Here is a 19,417-nt window from a genome sequence, read left to right as displayed (position 1 = left end):
GCAGGGTGTGGAACCGCTCTGCTCTCTGACAATGCCTACAAAAGCTCGGTGGAGTAGAACTTTCCAGTGTGGTCATCTCCTGGAGGGCAAGGTTGAAGGTCTGAATCCCCACAGCATCTCCACACACTTCTTTGCACATTTGCTGCTTGGTGCTGTTTTCAGCTGTTGGCATGGATAAAGCTGCAGGGCTGGCTCCTGAAATGTGGTTGGAGATGTCTTCCTCCCGCGAGAGGCTTCTACAGAGACTGCCTGGAACAACCTTTGAAAACTCATTGTTTAAAATGTATTAACTCAAATCCTTTCCAAGTCTTCTCTGCCAAAACCCAGCACAGAGGACCACTTCTCTTCCTTCACATGCCCTGACATCATTACTCCAAGGCCTCTCCACCCTGCCTCACCCCAAATGCCCCTCAAGAGATGGGTCTTTCTAAAGCCAAGGGCTTCACCCAGAAAGCCTAAGGGCAGCTGCTGCCACCTTTCTTTCTGCATAGCCTGAGACCACCCTCTTCCGTGTTCCCTGCCCCTGCTCAGAGGACACCTGCATTCCACGTCCTGTGTCTTCCATCCCTGGGGGACTCAGCTACTGAATCCTGCCTTCTGTGGCTCCCTTCCTTTGTGCAAGGCCAGCGTTCCATCCAGAGCCAGACTGGGCCCTGGCCTGCAAGCAGACACGGAAATCCCTTCTGCTGAGCCAGATGCCAGACACGCAGGAGCTCAGCCGGCCTTCTCAACAGGACTCTATCTTAGAAAACACGAATAAGACCTATTAGAGATATTAAGCAGTTATTGAAGAGGGTCTCTGTGTGCTCTGCTGGAAAAACATCGTTTGGAACATCGCTTTGTGATGTGGGTGGGTTTGGGTGAGTCCCCTTAGATTCCAGTGGCAGTGATTGGAGATCCCAGAAACAGGTGGCGTGTCCCTGCCTAACTCTGATCCAGGGAGTTCCCCCGGAAGACAAGACAGATGTGGCATACACCAGCCACACACTTAGTGCCCCTGACCAGTGCCAGGAAAGAGAGTCCTTATGAGTCCATCAGAGTTTCCTAAAAGCCTGCGAAGGCACCCACAGTCTCCTGATCGAATCTTCCCGTGGCTCCTGGCTTGCACCAGATAGAGCGCCCTTGCCATGGAGGAGTCTCTGAGTGATGCCCCAGGGCTCAGGGACAGCATGAGGCAGGAGGTGTCTATGATGCCCTGGCTCCCCGATCCCAGGGCAAAGGCCTGGCCCTCTAGACTCCATGAGTAGCAGGGACCCAGGGCTTCTGCTGCTCCTCCCAGGCACCCCCCAGACACTGACCGGTGCTGATGGGAAAACCAGGAGCACCTCTGACCTGCTCACCTCAGAGTCCCCCTCGCCGGGCCTGGAGGCCTGGCCACTCAGGTGAGCACCGTGCAGCCTCTTTCCATCGGATTCCCCTGTTCCACCAGCTGTTCGCAGCTGGGAAACAGCTGCTCCGCCTCTGACTTTTCCACCCATCTGCAGCCAGACCTGGAGCCCAGCCTAATTTTCAGTTGGCCACATCTGTCTCTGATCTCTGAGCCCCACTTCCAACCCACATCTCTAATTTCTGCTGTACATCCCAGACAGAATCTGATGCCAAACAGAGCTGAGTGTGAACTCCAATAGGGCCCTAGATGCTGACCCCAAGGTGATGGCAGTATCTACATACCCGGCATGGAGACAGCGGCTGCCAGCCCGCATGCCCCTGAGGCCGCAGGTCCCACACCCACAGCAGGGCGTCACATGATCCTTGTGCTCACCGCCTCCCATTTCTCTATGCAGCTTTTACCTGATTTGGGTCATGGATACAAAACACACAGGAATTCATCAGTCAGCAGGTGTGGGAGAGATGGGGGTCATGTGTGAGCTGGGACTCTGTGCCCAGTGTCCTGAGGGAGCCAGGGGTCCTGTGTGAGCTAAGACTTTGCCCAGGGTCCTGAGGGAGCAGGAGTGTCCTGTGTGAGCCAGGACTCTGCCCAGGGTCCTGAGGGAGCAGGGGTGTCCTGTGTGAGCCGGGACTGTGCCCAGGGTCCTGAGGGAGCCAGGCGTCCTATGTGAGCCGGGACTGTGCCCAGGGTCCTGAGGGAGCCAGGGGTCCTGTGTGAGCCGGGACTCTGCCCAGGGTCCTCAGGGAGCCAGGGGTCCTGTGTGAGCCGGGACTCTGCCCAGGGTCCTCAGGGAGCAGGGGGGTCCTGTGTGAGCCGGGACTCTGCCCAGGGTCCTGAGGGAGCAGGAGTGTCCTGTGTGAGCTGGGATTCTGCCCAGGGTCCTGAGGGAGACAGGGGTTCCTCCGTGAGCTGGACTCTGCCCAGGGTCCTGAGGGAGCCATGGGGTTCTGTGTGAGCTGGAACTCAGTTTCTATCAGGCAAAAGCTCACAGCTGGCCAAAGAGAAAATTGAATTTTCAATTTTTAATTCATAGGTAAAATCCATTAGAGTAACACAATTTATTTTCAGAAGTTGTGTAATTTCTGTGTGCAGTACAGTCATTGACTTGCATTTCCCCACCTTGACAAGTGTAAACCTTTGAGTCAATTTAAATACAAAATTCACTGCATTTCACATTGTATTCTAGTGGTCTTTTCTCCAAGGCACTCTACGTAGTAGATTTCAAAGCCCTTTCGAAGCAATTTTCCACCTTCTTCACAGAAAAGGTGCCTATTATGTTTTTAAATCAGCAAGGAGCACTGTTATAGGAGTCAGATCACCACTTGTAGATAGCTTCAGCATCTCAGGGCCTCGGTTTTTCCATCAGTAAAATGGGGTTATTCCTATGAATCAGTATTATAGAAACTACTATTTAAATTACACTGAGTGGCTCACACCCGTAATCCCAGCACTTTGGGAGGCCGAGGTGGGTGGATCACTTGATACCAGGAGTTTGAGACCAGCCTGGCCAACATGGCAAAATCTCATCTCTATTAAAATACAAAAAACATTAGCTGGGCGTGGTGGTGCGTGCCTGTAATCCCAGCTACTTGGGAGGCTGAGGCAGGAGAATCACTTGAAACCAGGAGTCAGAGGTTGCAGTGAGCCGAGTTCGCGCCATTACACTCCAGTCTGGGTGACAGAGCGAGACTCTGTCTCAAAATAAATAAATAAATAAATAAATAAATAAATAAATAAATAACTTTGAATGAACTTTGAAGGTGACCAGGGATATGAGAATACAGTAGAATTCCCCTTAACCCTACACCCTATGTCCACCTCCAGATATTCAGATATTCATTTATGTTCAAGTGAATATCTGACACTTGTATTTAAATTTTCAATACTTTAATATTCAAGTATTTGCACAAGCCAAAAGAAAATGTTGCTGAGTGTAGCTACCAGACCAAGACAGCAGAGGGAAATGTAGCATGGGTGGAATTAGACCAGCCTGCCTTATCTAAATACGTTGAAATCCATCTTCCTTTTCTTTTTTTTTTTCTTTTTTTTTTTTTTTTTTTTTTTTGGAGACAGAGTCTCGCTCTGTCACCCAGGCTGGAGTGCAGTGGCCGGATCTCAGCTCACTGCAAGTTCTGCCTCCCGGGTTCAGGCCATTCTCCTGGCTCAGCCTCCCGAGTAGCTGGGACTACAGGCGCCTGCCACCTCGCCCGGCTAGTTTTTTGTATTTTTTAGTAGAGACGGGGTTTCACCGTGTTAGTCAGGATGGTCTCGATCTCCTGACCTCGTGATCCGCCCGTCTCGGCCTCCCAAAGTGCTGGGATTACAGGCTTGAGCCACCGTGCCCGGCCTCCTTTTCTAATGCTGTGAAAGAAAAACCGAATCTCAGGACCTGAAACTCACAAAGCCAATGGGAAGGTTAAGCTCGGGAACCCAGTCATGCAAAAACTACCTTCCTTTTGTTCCCAGATAACTGTCATTTCACATGCTTGCTTATGTAAAATGTAGATTTACTGGGCTTCAGACAAAAGCATCATTGACTGCCCCGCCCCCCGCCGCCACCTCGTGCCTTCCTTTTCACATGCGAAATGCATGTTCACTGAGCACAGATCCAGGCTTTTCAAGAAGGTAACACTGCCCTCATTGCCTACCTTCCTTCCTTTTGTTTTCATTTTTTCTTCCCCTCCCACTTGATCTTTCCCCTTTAAATATTGAAACTCGTGGAACTCTCTTTAGAAAAAACACAGGCCACAGATCCTACAGGGGCTTGTGCTTCTTCTTCCTGGGTGCACCCTCAGCCTGGTCACGGAAACCTCGATTCCATCAAGACGTGCCACTTTGGGGTCCCTTTGCAATGCTGTGGAACTGGACCCCACAGGGGCCTCTGCTTTGTGACTGTGCCTGCACAATGATTGTAGGGTGTCCCCGCTACTGCCTTTATCTTGTTTACTTTCAGGGTTTGTTTATTTTTGTCTTAGACCCTGAAAACACCCTATCACCATTGGCTGGTGAAAGTTAGATATTTGAGATCTTTAAAGGCGAGAAGCTTGATTTCGATCCAGGAAGTCTGAAGAAGTAGAAAACATCCGGACGTGCCATATAGCCCAAATGTCAAAATATTCTCGAATCCAGAACTAAGGTGCATCAAAGACTTTTCTTCCTGTTAACCTTTACAAAAAGGGGCTTTTGGGGATCCAGGCAAATCTGAATAAATGTGTCTTCTTGGGAGGGGAGCTGGAGAAGCTCTCATGGTGTCTTGTCTTTTCTAAGATAATCACATTTTCCAGTTAACATGACCTTGCTTTGCTGTTTTCTTTTTTGCTAACCCTTGAACCCACAGGGAACACACCCACAGTGGGGAGAGCGCCGGGTCAATGTTGCAGACGCCTCGCAGGCACTACCCACGGATAAGGTGACCTCTCACTCGGCCCCATTCTCCTGTTCTTCCATTTCTACAAGAGCAGTGGCAAAGGTCATGTTCTTACATGTTTTTTTTCAAAATCCACCTTCCCTTGGGCTCAATGCTGAAGTGTGTTACCAAATCATGTTGTTTTTTCAACTATGCCCCACTTCACCTCCCTCCCAGGGTCTTTGCCCGGCCTCCTCCTGGTTGCTGCGGTTCAAGAGGGATGTGGATGTGACAACAGAAGCAAATGGCAGTGGAGAAGTGCTCAAGGTTCAGGCATCACCAGGAGCCCACTATCTGCCTCCCCGCATGACAGCCCTATTCTCCCAGGATGGCTCCGGCCAGAACAGGAGGATATTTATTGACAGCACAGAGACTGTGTTTTTCACCATCAACTCCATTCAAAACATCGCCGGGTGATTCCATGATTGTCCCAAATGGCTCCAGTGCTCGCGTGTGGATCAACCGTTGTGTCCAGGAGTAGGCAGTAAGAAAGCCTAAAGGGTGGGACCCTATGCATTAGGGGAAGTTCTCCTAGAGGCGCTGTTGGAAGGAGCATTTCCCAAGGGGTGAACAGACCAAGAATTAATGTCTACCTGACTGGCCTCCAGCCATGCTCCCCTGCACCAGTCCTAGAGAGGTAAAAACTGTGGGGGCAGGGAAGGTCAAAATGGACCAAAATGGCAGGAGGCAATTCTCCAGCAGAAACCAGGAGCATTGCCTACACAATGCCACCTATTCTTCAGGACACAAATGGCAGGTGTGTAACAGGAGCACTGCCCACACAACACCATCTATCACTCAGGGCATGAGCAGCAGGTATGTAAGAGGAGGGTTGCAATGTCTCTAGAGAGACTGGACAGCAAGAGCGGCTAAGCCTCTGATGGGGCTCTGGGCAGGCAGCATGTCTCCTATGAGAGGTCACATTGTCACAAAGGAGAAAGGAGCCCTGGACTGATGAAGCGCGTGTGCAAAAACCACAGGGCCAGCTTGTAGGAGAGCTGAGATTGAGCTATTAGGTTAGAGGGTCCTTGACATGGTTTGGATATTTGTCCTTTCCAAATGTCATGTTGAAATTTGATCCCAATGTTGGAAGTGGGGCCTGGTGGGAGATGTTTGGGTCATGGGGGCATGTCCCTCATGAATGGCTTGGTGCCTTCCTTGCAGCAATGAGTTCATGTAAGAGCTGGTAGTTTAAAAGAGCCTGGCGCAAGATTGCATGGAAAAGGGAATTCCTCTACACTGTTGGTGGGAAGATGAACTAACTCAGCCATTGTGGAAAGCAGTGTGGCAATTCCTTAAAGAACTTAGAATTACCGTTTGACCCGGAAATCCCATTACTGGGTATATTCCCAAAGGAAAATAAATCATTCTACCATAAAGACAAATGCACACATATGTTCACCGCAGCACTATTCACAATAGCAAGGACATGGAATCAACCCAGGTGCCCATCAACAGTGGACTGAATAAAGAAAACATGGTACATGTGCACCATAGAATATTATGCAGCCATAAAAAATGAGATCATGTCTTTTGCAGGAACATGGATGGAGCTGGAGGCCATTATCTGATGTGAATTAATGCAGAAACAGAAAACCAAACCCCACATGTTCTTCCTTATATATGGGAGCTAAAGGATAAGAACCAATGGGAACAAAGAGGGGAACAACAGGCACCGAGGCCTGCTTGAGGGTGGAAGGTGGGAGGAGAGAGGATCAGGAAGAATGTCCATAGGGTACTATGCTCATTATCTGAGTGATGAACTAATCTACATCAAACCTCCATGACACACAGTTTACCTATATAACTAACTTGCACATGTGCTCCTGATCCTAAAATAAAAGTTAAAAATAATCACACAAAAAATACAACAAATAATAAAATAAAAGAGCCGGGCACCTCTCTCGCTGCCTGTCTCGCCATGTGAGATGCCAGCTTCCCTTCCCTTCTGCCATGAGTAAAAGCTTCCTGAGGCCTCCCCAGAAGCAGATGAGGGCATCACGCTTACTGTACACCCTGCAGAACCATGAGCCACTTATACTTTCTTTTTGTATATAAATTGCCCAGTCTCAGATATTTCTTTATGGCAATATAAAACAGACTCATGTAGCATCCCACGAGTTTTTGCAGAAAAGAGAAGGAAAGAGAGGAGGGCTGGAAATGGGCAGGTTGTCCCAGGCAAAGGGATGGGCAAAGAGATACATTCATATGGGAAGGTGAGCAAATGAACTGATTAGTGGGGTTGCAGGAAGGGATGCTTCAGGCAGGGATAGGCAAACAGGATGCTATTATCATAGAATAAGTGTGCACACATAACGCGTGCACGCACACACCCCTCAGGAAGCATGCAAGCAGGCATCACCTTGGCTTGACAGTAGATTCCAGGAGCACAGAAGCTGCCTTCACCCCAAGGAGCACAGCCTCTCACCTCCGTCCTCTTTCATTGCAATTCCCTGCCTTCCAGCAAGTGTCTGGTGCCTGCTTAACATGCGGGCAGGCTGTCAGTGAGAGAGGCTCAAGCCTGCTGCAGGGACTGCCTCTCGGGAAAGAGAAAACAAAACCGGAGCCTTAAAAATAGAGCTGTCCACTGATGGAATTCTCTCCTGCTGCCATGACCAAATATTTAGTACCAAGGGAAATGGCTGATCAGACACACTCCCAGCAAGGTCACGAGGTGCTCAGGAAACACACACTGAGGCAGGCTGCCGGCACTGGCTCTCCTCGCCCCTGGACCCTCGAGGGCCCCACAAGATAGGGAGGGAGGGCCGCTCCAGTGCCAATCTGTAACCACAAAGCATGCCTTTGCTCTTATGATGCTGGATACCAGCCTAGCCCTGAAGTCAGCTGCTTGCACAGACAACATTCACTCATTCAGACACAAATGAGATCAGTTCTTATCCGAATCACAGGTCAGTAGGATTTGGGAAGCTGCAGAGTCCTAGAGATTACATTATTTTAAAGACTGCAGAGTTCAATACAGCGAGGTTCAAAACAGAGGGAGGATTTTGTTGTCACACAGATGTCCACCCCTCCCCACACTGCACCATGGCGCCTGCCTGCTCCAGTTCTCCTGGTGTGTCGCCTCCCACTGTTCACTTCCCAGGCAGCTTGTCTGGATCTCTTGGAAGAGCAGGGCCTGGAGCCTGGTGACCTTAGCGGCCAGAGGGCCCAGCACACAGCTGGGGCTCCATGAAATCCCAGGAGGAAAGGGATGGAGAGGGAAGGAGGCCACGTGTCTCAAAGGGGAACCCTGGGGGAGTGGTCCTTTCCTATCTGTCACTGGTGCCTAGTAAAGCGAGAGCAGAAGATCCCAGCCCCAGCTGGCACATGGCTCTGAGCCCAGGGCCTGTCCCTTCATGAAGGAAGACAGTGTGGCCACCATTGGCCCACAGGCACTGTCTCTGCTGAGGCCCCTTCTAGCTGTCTTCTTCTCTGGAAGCACCCGAGGACCCTGCCTCACAAGGTTCTGGGTGAGTCTGTTCCCTGTGAGATTTGCCTTCTGAGGGTGCAGGCACAGGGGCAGGGCAGGGGCAGAACAGCAGGATCCCACCCACATGTGTTGAACTGAGCTGATTTGTCACTTTGTAAAAGGCTTGTGTTGGGCAGGCTTGGTGTTGGGCCTGTGGTCCCAGCTACTTGAGACGCTGAGGCAGGAAGATCACTTGAGTCCAGGAAATGGAGGCTGTGGTGAGCCATGATTGCACCACTGCACTCCAGTCCAGGTCACAGAGTGGGACCCTGTCTTTAAAAGAAAAAAAGATGTAAAAGGCTAGTGCATTGATAGGTGGGTGGCCCCGAAATTCATTTTTTGAGACAGAGTCTCCCTCTGTCACCCAGGCTAGAGTGCAGTGGTGTGATCTTGGTTCATTGCAACCTCCATCTCCCAGGTTCAAGTGATTCTTCTGCCTCAACCTCCTGAGTAGCTGGGATTACAGGCGCTCGCCACTGTGTTCAGCTAATTTTTGTATTTTTAGTAGAGATGAGGTTTTACCATGCTGGCCAGGCTGGTCTCGAACTCCTGACCTCAGCTGACCTGTCCGCCTTGGCCTTCCAAAGAGGCGTGAGCCACTGAGCCCAGCCCCAAATTCTGTTTTAAACACAAGCTAGAGTCAATGTCCACACTGGAAGTCATTTTCAAGGGGGAGATCAGAAAGCAGCAGGGGAAGTGGCTACTTTGAAGCAAAGCGACTGACATTTTAAAGCAATTAATAACTGTGTTTCCCCAGAGACAAGCCGCGGGTGTGGGGAACCGAAGTTGCTCCTCTCATTGTTCCTCCTGTGCTTGGGCAGCGGAGTGGAACCCTCTGGGCAGCTTCTCAACTCAGCATGTCTTGCTGATCTATTAAGTTGAACATTAATCATTAGTAGAGCTCATCTTCCTTCCCTGAATTTAATTTCATTAGTTATACTTTCTTTCCCTATTAGAACAGGCTCTGATGCATTTGCTTAGAAGGCAAATGGGCACTGGCTCTATCTCCCACCTCTCCTGGATGGAGAATTCCCTCTAATGGCACAATTGTCAACATGTCCAGTTCAGGCTGGTTGATCTGGATACGATCAGAACTCAAATCTTTTCTTATGAACTCTCAGAAACTCTCTTTAAGAAAATCAGGGCCACTGTGGTTTTGTTACTTGAAAGGGGTTTCAATCCAGACCCCAAGAGAGGGTTCTTGGATCTTGCACAAGAAAAAATTGGGGGCAAGTCCACAGAGTAAAGCAAAAGCCAGTTTATTAAGAAAGTATAGGAATAAAGCAAGGGCTACTTCATAGACAGAGCAGGGCGCTCCCAAAGGCAAGAGGAGGAACGCATCCATTTTACCTGAAGTGCTTGTTTATATATAGAATAACAAAGCAAAACCCGTGGGGGATGTGCTCCACTCCAGGACTGTGTCAAAGGATTGCTAATCTTTGTGTAACTACCATCTTCACAAGAATCTGTATCTTTAAAGCGAAACTTATTCTTAAACTAAGAATGCTTTTGTTCTTAAGACATCGGGACATTAGGACATTTCCCGGGTCTGTTAAGTCTTGGGTCTGTTTGCTCAGCATGAATTCAACTATTCCTTTAACCATGAACCTCATGTGGCTAAGAATGCCTAACCTCCCGGGAACAGCCCAGCAGATTTCGGTTTCTGTTTATCCAGCCCGTATTCAAGATGGAGTCACTCTGGTTCAAACACCTCTGACGGTTTTAAACCAAAAAAATAGGATACCCAATCTCTGGGATCCTTTGTCTTAAAAAATATATGCAAAAAACACATCAGGAAACCAGAGGCAATGGGGTCCCAGGATTGCCACTTTAGTCCTGGACAGGCACTAGGGCAGGACAGGGTCCTGTGCCACTGGAGATTAGAAGTGTGAGTCTGACAGGAGGGAGCCCCAGGAGAAAGTAATTTCTTCATCCATCTGCTTGTCTATCCATGCTTTAATGCTATTCTTGCAGGCTGTACACCAGGAGGGGAGGGTTCAAGGATGTCCAAGCCGAGTGTTCCGGCCTCCTTGCCTTCCTTGCTCCCTCCCTTGAAATATTTGAGTGCCTTATCTACCCCCTAGCAGTGTGTCCATCCAGTGGTAAGGTATCCAGTGATAAGGTTAAAACAACAAACTTACAACCAGTATGGAGAACAGTTTGGAGGTTCCTCAAAAAACTAAAAATAGAGCTACCATATGATCCAGCAATCCCACTGCTGGGCATAGACCCCAAAGAAAGGAAATCAGGCTATTGATGAGATCTCTGCACTCCCAGGCTTATTGCAGCATTGTTCACAAGAGCCCAGATTTGGAAACAACCTGTCCACCAACAGATGAATGGATAAAAAACATGTGGTCCATGGACACAATGGAGCACTTACTACTCAGCCATTAAAAAGAATGAGATCCTGTCATCTGCAACCACACGGATGGAACTGGAGGTCATTATGTTGAGTGAAATAAGCCAGGCACAGAAAGACAAACTTTGCATGCTCTCACTTACTTGTTGGGGCTAAAAATGTAAAACAATTGAATTCACAGAGATAGAGAGCAGAAGGATGGTTACAGGGGCTGGGAAGGGTTGGGGAGGGGAGAGTGTGCATGGTTAATGGGTATAAAAACATAGATAGAATGAATAAAATCTAGTATTTGATAGCACAATAGGGTGACTACAGTCAACAATCATTTACTGTACATTTAAAAATAAGAGTATTTTGCTTATAACACAATGGAAGGTAAATGCTTGAGGTGATGGACACCCCACTTACCCTCATGGGATTATTATACACTGCGTGCCTGTATATATATGTATTTTTTTAAAACAAACAGCCAAGTTCGTTTTCCCAGGAGGCAGCCCAGCTAGGGTGGAGACCAACAGAAGCACAGTGCACCTAGATCCACACTCTGCTGAGAGCTTCAGTGAAAGATAACTGAGTGCCTGAGAAAGGCAACTAGGGTTGGGATAATAATCAAATCCAGTTTGAGAAAGGAGAAGGGCGCTCCACACAGGCGGGAGAGAGGGAGTGCGCGGATGGAGCCGACCGTCTTACACTCTTGGACGAATTAAGGCATCATAGAGGTAGGGTCTAACCACTTCAGTCCTTCCTAGAAATTCAATAGGACTATAGCGCAAAAGCCCACCAGGGGGCGATGCAGGACAACTTATTGCTTAGCGCTAGCGGGGCTACATCCATGATTTGTGTAATTCACAATGAGTGCCTTAAAACTCTGGGTGGTGTGAAAACTCCTGAAAACTGGAGGCCCAGGGCAGTCCAATGATAATCCTAAATAATAGCTTGAAAGGAACTGAGCTAGGAGTCCAGAGACAGAGATTCTAGTTCCACTTCAGCTCTTGCATTTATTTTTTCTACGGCATATTTCTTAATCCCCCCTAGACCTGGGTCCTCAAGGGTCAAAGGAGAGGACTGGGCCAGCACATCCCTGAGCTTTTCCTGGTGCAAGCTCCTGCCCGTGCTGCTGGGAGTGCAGTGGTGTCTGTGGAACTGTAGAGGGAAGAGGCGCTCCCGCACTGAGTCTCCAGGTGCTGTTTGCTCCAGTGAGTTTGAGAGAGACACATGGCTTTGGAAATTAACACTTTAGTTTTTTATTTTTATTTTTAAATAGAGACTGGGTCTCACCATGTTGCCTAGGTTGGTCTCATACTCTTGACTTCAAGTGATCTTCCCTCCTTGGCCTATCAAAATGCTAGAATTATAGGCTTGAGCCACCACACCTGGCCAGAAATCAACAATTCAACCTATGGTTTTAAAAAAGGTCTGAAGCATCACTGGCATCCTTTCCTCCGACCGTCTCCCCATTGTCCCAGCCTCACCTTGTCTTCTCCCTCATCGCATATTCCCCACCAGGCGACAGTGGAGTGGGAAGCACGGCTTAGAGGCCCAGAGCCCAGAGTTCAGATCCAAAATTTCCAGAGACTCGGGGAGGGCTTCTAAGTCCTCCGACCAGCCTCAGGAAAAAGGGCCCAGTCTGTGGCTGTGGTTCCTTCCTCAGGCAGGAACATCCGGGTCATGCCCTCCACCCTTCAGAGAGCTGCCAGAAGCCCATCCCAGGCAGGCCTCCTACCCCTAACTAACAGCAGTCCTGCAGCTGCCCCAAAGCTTAAGCCAACGTTTGCTGTGAGGAAGAGGAATCCTAATTCAAAAGGAAGTTAATGGACAGAGAAGACCATTTTCTGTGGAGAGCTCCCCCTCTCCAAAACATCCCCTGGTAGGTTGGCCACCAGTCACCTCACCATCTGATGGACAAACGAGTTTTGGAAGACGGGCTGGTTAGTCTCATTTACAATAGCAAATTAATTCCTGCTGCGGCCATACAGAGCCAGTTTCACAGGGACATTTTTACAAGCGTCTGCTCCACTGTGTGGGGCATGGTTAGCAGACAGCTGCGTGGCACGGCCATCTGAGCTCAGCAGCTTTCAGCCCAGACGGTCGTGGAGGGGCCTTGATTGGCCTTAGGGTGCAGACATTTCTGCTCATCCCCTGAGATGTCACAGATACTGTGCAGGTTGAGGTAGTCCGGGGAATTTGCCAGCCAGGCAAATTGCACATCAGAGAGGGGCCTGGAGCATGGGCAGTGCCATATGAATGCATGCTGAAGAGGTGAAGAAAAGGCTGAAGGAAAAGATCTCAGCCTTTCTCTTTTGGTAGACATTCGTTCCATCATTCAGCATTTCCTGGGGATCTACCATAGACCAAGAACTTTGCAGGAACCAGGCATTGGTAAGGCCAGATCTCTTAACAGGGTCACAAAACCCAACTCTTTCTTTTGCAAGTGGTGGAAACCACAATCACAGTGATGTGGGAAAACAGCATAAGAACAAAAATCCCCTAAAATTTACAAAAAAAAGGTCTTGGTTAATTCACATAGCTACACACTTACAGGGTCTAACAGGTGGTCACTGACAGATTCAGGCGTTCAGAAAGTGCCAGGAGTTGGTCTCCATTGCCTGCTTCTGCTTTACTCAAAGTTGGCTTTGTGCTTGGGCAGGATTTCTCCCATCCCAACCAAAAATGGGCCAATATTTCAAGCCCAAATCTAGAGACCAACCCTTCTTGGACCCACGCATGTCCCATGCTCACTTGTGAATCAATCACTGTGGCCATGAAGTAGAATAAGATTGGTCAGCCCAGACAACACGCTGTAGGATCAATCCCAACGCACCACACAGCTTAGGATTGGGGGGCACGAAATATCCCAAGATAAAACCAGGATGCCATGAGCAGGAGAAGGGTGAATGGGGCCCAGACTAGCCACAAGGATTACTCTACTCATGCAAACAAGGAATGTGGATAGGGTGGAAGCTCCGGGAGAGGGGCTAGTACCGGGGGGAGTAAGACAAGACAAGAGCGCAGAGACAAATAGACCAAAGGATGCTTGAGTAAACATCTGAAAGATGAATACAGGTCCATCATGAACAGAGAGAGCCATTGCAGACAGAGCTGAGAGTGTGCGCAGTGACCTAAATACACACACGCACACAACTGCACACACAGATACACACACATGCACACACATACACACACACAGACACTAACCCACGTGTGCAAATACTTGCACACACACGTACATACACACACATGCACCCTAACACACAGACCCGAAGAGTGTCAGCCCTGTGACTGCAGATTCTCGGCTAGATGTGTTACACATCTTGTTTCAATGTAATCACTGCAATAACTCTATGAGAAAGCTAACATTTCGTAAGGTTTGGGGTGAGGCTTGTGAGCTTGCTTTGTTTTTGAGACAAGGTGTCACTTTGTCACGCAGGCTAGAGTGCAGTGGCATGATCTCAGCTCACTGTAACCTCTGCCTCCCGGGCTCAAGAGATTCCCCCGAGTAATTGGGACTACAGATGCCCACCACCACACCTGGCTTATTTTTAAATTTTTTTTTATAGAGATGGGGATTTTCCATGTTGACCAGGCTGGTCTCAAACTTCTGGGCTCAAATGGACCACCTCCCTCGACCTTCCAAAGTGCTGGGATTACAGGAATAACCCACTGTGCCCGGCCATATATTTGCATTTTTAATAAGTTCCATGGTGATGCTGAGCCTGCTGTTTCAAAACCCACTCTCAGAGACCCTTGTCCTACTGTACAGTAAGGCACGCTAGCAGGGAGTCAAGAGGGCATCCAGTCAGTGAATCTGCAGAACCTTTATATGTAGGGATTTTATTTGGAGCTTGAAATCAAATGTAAATGAAGTGTCAAATATCGGGGCCCAACTACCCTGTGAGAACACAGTGCCCTGTTCTGGATCTCAGGAACAACCGATATATCTGAGAAGACCCAGAAAGCTGGGACATACCTGGGGCTGTGTTCTCAGCTGTTTGATATGGGCATGGGTGGTGCCAATCACTCCGTGTGAAATTGGAAGGAAGTTGACTTTGTACCAGCGATCCCAAATTGTGACTCCTGAGAAACAGCCCAAACCACCTCCAGCCTGCTGTCTTCCTCCTCTGGAGTGGGACAGGCATGCACCATGGCCAAGGACCCCTGGATACATCTGCCTTTTGGATGCCTCTGTGGAGAATCCTACAAAGAATAGGAACAACTCAATTCCTATTCTTCCCAAACCCCAAGGAGGCACATGGGGAGAATGGTCCATGCTAATGGCAGCATTTTGTCTTTTCAAGTTCAGTCAGTTTTTTCTTTTGCACCCACCTCCATTCCTTATCTCTCCTTCCTCCACCCCAAATCTGGGTCAGCTGGGAGCCACACATCACAAACACAGTCCATCTATACTTCTGGGGGTTCAGGGAGCAGTTGCCAGCCTCCTGCCACCTGGAAACAGTAAGACGCCCTAGGTCGGGGAGCCTGGCGTGCTAATGCCTGACTATGGAAGGCAAACACCATGTCCAGCGGCAGAATTGCTGCTATATCAGTCAGGATGCCAATGCAGGAATCAGCAACCACTCCAGCTATTTCAAAAAAAAGGAGGTGAATACTGGAAATGAGGCGCTTCCAAAACCCCTGGAAGGCCTGCAGGGGTAGGCTCTGTAGGACTGGGACCCAGGACCTCACCGCAGAGCTGGCCTATCAAGAACACTGCATGCTGCTTTTCCTTTAATCAGGCAGCAGGTGAATCATCATGTCTTATCCTAAGCACTAGCTCCAGGTTCCACCACCTTGGCAGTGATACGGGCATCAAGCAGCACCCCTGCACCTGCTGCACACAAACCAGCTAAGTGGCTGCCTCCCCTCTTTCATGTAACTTGGCTGCAAGTCAAGTCTCATAGGCCAACACCTGGTTGGTGGAACCTCAATCAGATACAGAGCCCTAGCTGGGAGGGGCCTTAGAGTTGGAGCTTTTGCTTCCCCCACCCCCGCAGTAAAGGAACACCCACGAGAAAAAGACTGGAACAGATGTCAGGCGAACCAATCTACTCTATCCCTCCTGGGGCCTGGGGCCTCAGAACACTTAATGTCCAAAGTAAATTCACCACAAACTGATCAAGAACAAAGCAGATTTACTGCTTCATAAAACTAGAAAACCAAACACATATGTGACTGTCAGGTGTGGTTTGATCCAGGGACTCAGAAAAGAAAAAGTCACTGGAACTTCATGTCTATCTCTTGACCTGGCTTCCCAGCCTGACTCTTGGGCTTCAGCTTTTGGATAAAGGATTTAAAAAGCCACCCCATCCCCATGGCATCCAGTCCACTGGGAAAAAGTCATTGCTCCCAGTAGCACCTGTGCTCACCCTGGGGACATTCTCATGGAACCTGCTTGGGTTACAAGATGTGCCATGAAGTAATCACCATCTCCAGGGCTATCTGAAAGGCTGATTGCTCCAGGTCCCTTGAATCAGAGGGCCCCAGAGCCTACTTGGAGTATGTGGACTAAGCGAGGGGTTGGTGTTGATTTTCTGGGAGACCATACATGTAGCCTTGAAGTAGAAAAACACAACACAGCCACCTCTTCTAAGATCTCCTGCCGTCCCCTCCATCTCTCCCACCCCCTCCTGCCTTCTATGCTATGAGCGAGTTGGGCCACTAGATACAGCAAAGGCTCCTGACAGACCCGGCTCGCCTAGATCTGTGAGTCCTCCCCAGCGGCCCTCCTCACTGCCGTGACCGTCTCTTAGAAAACCCTTAGATTCTGGGTGGTTTCTTCCTTCTCCCAGCCGTGGAGACTATTTTAGCAAAGCCTCGTTTGCATTTCCAACCTGCCTCCCTGTCACTCCCAGCCCTCGCTTCTCTCCTCTCTAATGTATTTGTTTGGTTTTGCTTTAATTTTAATTACACCTTCCAGGGCAGCATCACCAGAACATCTCATCAGAGGTGGATTCAGATCGATAAGAAAGTTAAATGATAACACAGACGACTGACCTCTGTAGAGTTCCAGGAGACATAATCCCACCCCCTGAGGGAAGACAACTTGAGCTCTGTTTGCAGCTATTCATTTCTGAAACACATTATAATACTCAACACTAATTAATTGCCTACTACATACAGGCAAAGTGATAAATGCTTTATGTGCTTTGCCCCTCATCCTCCCAACAGCCCTAAAGGGTGTATATGTATTATCGTTCCCATTTACAGAGCAAGATTTGGGATTCAGGTGACTGTTAACAAACAAATGACTGCTACCAAACAAGTGACTGCTGAGGGCTGAAACATGCCAGACACTGTTAGGTGCTGAGGGTGTGGGCAAAAGAAGGTGAGAGCCAGTTTCTGCCTCCCCGGAAAACAACCTGGAGAGAGAGAGTTAGATACTAAAGACGGCGCCAGTGTGAGGCAGTGTATACCGAACCACTGAATGCAGAACGCTGGTACTTGGGCAGCTGAAACTCAGGGAACACTTCCCGGAGGAAGTGTGACGTGAGTCAGGACTCGGAGCCCCTCCTTTGCAAGTAGCATCATGAAGTTTAAACACAGCCTGATGAAAAATTCTCATGCTTCCTCTAACGTGATGATTGCATCGGAAGAGAACACAATGTGGACATCAGCCTCTGGCAGAAGCCCATCCTGGGAGCCCCTCTCTGCAGTCCCAGGTGCACATCTATCCTCTTCTTAACAGACCCTGCACAATTTGTTCCTGCCACAGAGCTCTGGGTCAGCAACTTTTTCCCGTTATATTTAGAAAAAGTAATAAAATGGTTCTCCCCACAGGCTTTGCCAACTGGATGCTGTTATTTCAAATTAAAAAACAAAAGCAAAAGCTGGAACAAGGAAGGAGACCAAATTACCCACTTGTGGGAAGGAAGGTGCACAGTTCAATCGTGGGGCTCATTCCAGGCTGCTCACAAGCTGCCCCCCAACCCCAACAAGGGTGGGTCTTGGACTCCAATCCTGGCAACTCCCTGAGGTCACCAAGATGTGAGGGATGCCTGGCTGCACCCCACAAGTGTAGTGCAAGGTCTACAGAATTGCAAACCCCTGCTTTCAAATCCTGATCAGATACTTAGCAATTCTGCATTAACCTCTCTCTACCCTCTCACTCATTTGTAATGTGAGAAAGATAATAATATCCATCTCATCTCATTAAGATGAAGGGAGATGATACAGTGAGGCCCTTATAGGGGACCTCGCATATCGTGGGAGCTTAGTAGATGGCACTGATCCTGATTACTGTGGATCACTCTGCTTGCTAATTGATTTTTCTGGGCCCACACTGTTTAATCAAACCCGAATCACGGTCTCTGTCTAAACACCGAGAGAAAAACGTGCGACAAGAGCAGCACTCAGCATGAAGGGCTCTCTCGTCACAGGCAGCCGGGGGACTGGATTTGGGGTGGAAGCAGGCTGCTGATCAGCCCAGGGGAAACTCCAGCGTCCACCTGCCTGAGGGCCTCTGGAAGCCCTGTGATGAGGCTTCTGTGTGGGGACAGAAGGCTGATTTCTGTGTAAGGTTTTCCTTTGCATATGGAGGGGTAAAGAACCCAAAGTTTCCTGGCAATGGGGACAGTCCCAAGAGTGGGTGGCAGAGAGGCATATTCAGGGTACCCTTCCCCATGTGCTCCAGATGGGAACTTCTAACATGGATGCAAGAGGATTATGGAGCCCAGGACGATGTCGAAGCCTGGCTCTTCTAATTTCTTAAAATCCAAATGTGCACAAGGATAAAAATCTATTTTTTCTGTAACAGTCTTTGCAAAAATGATCATCATAATTAATTCTAGATAAAAATTAATCCAGAAATTTTCCCTAGAGTATTATTTAATTTTGCAAGACTCAATTTTATCCTTGGGCATCCTCTGTCCACGCTGACATCTGCAGAGCTACGGGGTTCTGACTGATCTTCAGTCATTACGTACACACTCTGAATGCTCGCAGTTCTGATCACAAGGCCTCTTTCAGCCACTTCCTTATCCCTCTGGCCCCAGTCTTGAGTTGGAAGACACTACAATGTCTGCCTACTCATGAAGTGACAGGAACTCCTGCGTCTGTCTGGTTTTGGCTGTGAGAAGAGGCAGCATCTGCATAGACCTGGGCTGTGGGGAATGTAGCATGTGCACAGGCCTGGACTGTGAGGTGCTATGGGGTCTGCCCAGTCCTGGAGAATAAGGGAAAGGTACGTCTGCACCATCTGGGCCATGTGGGACTGTGGCGTCCGCACCATCCTGGGCCGTGTGGGACTGTGGTGTCTGCACTGTCCTGGACCGTGTGAGACTGTGGTGTCTGCACTGTCCTGGGCTGTGTGGGACTGTGGTGTTTGCACTGTCTTGGGCAATGGAGACAGTGGTGCCTGCCAGTCCTGAGTTGGGAGTGACGATTGACAATTTTGTGTGTGCAGTTCCTGCCAGCCTAAGCTCTGAGGGACTACGTCCATCCCAGTGTTCCAGGCCACCGCTCTAGGTTTTGTGGAGATCCAACATCAGCGATGTAGAAGCGGACCCTGCAGTTTTCATTATGTCTATCTGGAAACTGGCATAGCTCCTCTCCAAATCCAGATCTAGAAACTGGCTTAGGTCCTCTCTGACTCCAGATCTAGAAACTGGCATAGGTCCTCTCTGACTCCAGATCTAGAAATTGGCATAGGTCCTCTCCGACTCCAGATCTAGAAATTGGCATAGTTCCTCTCCAACTCCAGAACTAGAAACTAGCATAGTTCCTCTCTGAATCCAGATCTAGAAATTGGCATAGGTCCTCTCTGAATCCAGATCTAGAAACTGGCATAGTTCCTCT

At 49.0% G+C, this 19,417-nt stretch overlaps 1 long non-coding RNA gene across 1 annotated transcript in view; it reads right to left on the bottom strand.

Moving 5' to 3' along the window:
• Nucleotides 1-551: 551 nt before the first annotated feature.
• LOC108530592 (uncharacterized) overlaps nucleotides 552-19,417 on the bottom strand; it is a 29,332-nt gene continuing 10,466 nt past the window's right edge. The window contains exons 3-4 of the long non-coding RNA XR_001885888.1: nucleotides 1,672-1,791; nucleotides 552-738 (exon numbers count right to left, since the gene is read on the bottom strand). This is a non-coding gene — a long non-coding RNA (uncharacterized LOC108530592). The remainder of the gene's footprint in view (nucleotides 739-1,671; nucleotides 1,792-19,417) is intronic.

Source organism: Rhinopithecus bieti, unplaced genomic scaffold (genome assembly GCF_001698545.2).
Source record: "Rhinopithecus bieti isolate Rb0 unplaced genomic scaffold, ASM169854v2 scaffold_7509, whole genome shotgun sequence".
NCBI lineage: Eukaryota > Metazoa > Chordata > Mammalia > Primates > Cercopithecidae > Rhinopithecus > Rhinopithecus bieti.
This window is presented reverse-complemented; position numbering and strand designations above follow the sequence as displayed.